Source organism: Penaeus vannamei, chromosome 24, assembly GCF_042767895.1.
Source record: "Penaeus vannamei isolate JL-2024 chromosome 24, ASM4276789v1, whole genome shotgun sequence".
Classification (NCBI taxonomy): Eukaryota; Metazoa; Arthropoda; class Malacostraca; order Decapoda; family Penaeidae; genus Penaeus; species Penaeus vannamei.
The window spans coordinates 35,068,428-35,070,927 of record NC_091572.1 but is presented as its reverse complement, the minus strand read 5'-3'; the positions used below and the strand labels follow the sequence as shown (position 1 = coordinate 35,070,927).

General features: G+C 33.6%; 1 protein-coding gene across 1 annotated transcript in view; it reads right to left on the bottom strand.

The window, feature by feature from the left end:
* Window positions 1–2,500, bottom strand: part of LOC113814160 (visual pigment-like receptor peropsin) — a 126,972-nt gene that overhangs the window by 42,682 nt on the left and 81,790 nt on the right. The gene's annotated exons all lie outside the window — the stretch shown is intronic.

Below are 2,500 nucleotides of genomic sequence, written 5' to 3'. Positions count from 1 at the left end.
TTATTATTATTATATTTTTATTACTATTTCTTGTTTATATGCTGGAGACATGACACGCTCTTCTAGATGTTCTTGGTGTTAGTATTTTTGTTTTTGTTTATTTATTTGTCTATCTTTATGTTTTGTTTATTTATTTATCTATTTTTATTTTTTATTTTATTATTATTATTGTTTTATTACTATTTCTCTTTTTTATATGCTGGAGTCATGCTACGCTCTTCTACATTTTTTTGGTGTTAGTATTTTTGTTTTTGTTTATTTATTTATCTATTCTCATTTTTTATTTAATTATTATTATTATTATTATTTTTTTTTTTTTTTTTTGCTATTTCCTTTTTATATGCTGGAGACATGCTACGCTCTTCTGGATTTTCTTGGTGTTAGTATTTTTGTTTTTATTTATTTATTTATCTATTTCTATTTTTTATTTTATTATCATTATCTTTTATTACTATTTCTTTTTTATATGCTGGAGACATGACACGCTCTTCTAGATGTTCTTGGTGTTAGTATTTTTGTTTTGTTTATTTATTTATTTATCTTAATCTTTCAATTTTTTTATTAATATTTCTTTTTTATATGTATGGTATTTTCCATGTACGGCAAGTATGTACGTAAAAATGAAGATTAATGGATGGATCCACTTCATAAAACACCAAAACACGCACACACATACATACGCACACAAATTAACACACACACACTCACAAACATACGAACACTCTCACACACACACTCACTCATTCACACACACAGACAGACACACACACACATTGCCGCACAAACAAATACACACATGCATATACTTACACACTTATCTCCTTATCTACTTACATCATGTACATACTGTAAGACAGTGATAAATAATTCATATATATATTCCATGTACTTCAGGAACCTTCTCATTTTCTCACATATTGAACGAACTGAACCACACCACGTACAATCATTTCCCATGAACAAAAGCAACAATAAAGCCTCATTTATATGCACATTCAGGTCTTTACATGTACAACATTCACTCAAGCTCCTGCAACATTCTGCAATGGAGCCTTTGGTAACCGGCCCCTCGTGTGGTAAGTGTTTCCTCCTATTGCAATGCCCATTTCTCCTTTAATAAGTCGCTAAGGATCAGCTGGTGTTTCTACGGACTCTGGAGAGGACAGAGCATATCATATGCACATGTGTGTGTATGTGTTTGCGTGTTAGTATGTATATATATATATGTATATATATGTATATATATATATATATGTATGTATGTATGTTTATATATACATATATATATAAGTATATATATATATATATATATATATATATATATATATATATATATATATATATATATATACATATATACACATATATTATAAATATACATACATAAATATATAAATATATATATATATATATAATACACACACACACACACACATATATATATATATATATATATATGTGTGTGTGTGTGTGTGTGTGTGTGTGTGTGTGTGTGTGTGTGTGTGTGTGTGTGTGTGTGTATGTATGTATATATATATATATATATATATATATATATATATATATATATATATATATATATATATATATAGACATATATATATATATATATATATATATATATATATATATATATATATATATATATATATATATGTATGTATATGTATATATACATAAACGCAACCACCTCAGTTGAACCACAAGAGCCAAGCCCTAAGTCTTTCCTCTCGCTCGAACAGCCATCAAATAATTCCTCTTAATTTTGAATGAATTTCCACAATTTCGAACCCAAGTCAGAGGAACCGATAAGTCCTCCCAAGGAGCATTAATGTCGCGCCTAATTAAGTCCTAGTTAATTACAAACTCGATTAAGATTCCGGTCGCGCTTCTTCTCCAGGTCTTCGGCTGCGTCTTGTCCCTGGGGTCTGGTTCTCGGAGACGGCTGTTGACGAAGAGGCTCTTGAAGGCGTTCTGTTTGCGATTGCCTGAACGCGGGGGGAGGGGGGGTGGGTTGGGGGGAATTCGCGGCGCTGGGTCGTCTGTGCGGGGGTTCAATCCCGGTGGGGCTTGGGGTTGATTTGCATTATGTATATATATATATATATATATATATATATATATATATATATATATATATATATATATATATATATATATATATATATATATATATGTGTGTGTGTGTGTGTGTGTGTGTGTGTGTGTGTGTGTGTGTGTGTGTATGTGTGTGTGTGTGTGTGTGTGTGTGTGTATGCATATATAGCGCCGTTTATGAATCGAAATACTGGGGAACGGGGAACCGCCCCTCCCATGCAGCAGGTGAGCGGGCCGTGGCTCCTGCAGGGAGGGCGACTGCCGGGGCTCAGGCTGGGAACGAAAGCTACCCGTCCACCTGCGCTCTGACAGCCGCCAACCCAGCGTGAGGTCTGTGGAGGAAAGCCCAAGGGATCCCGGAGGTGGACGTGGGGCCCCACAGCAGCACGATCAGTATGGGCGG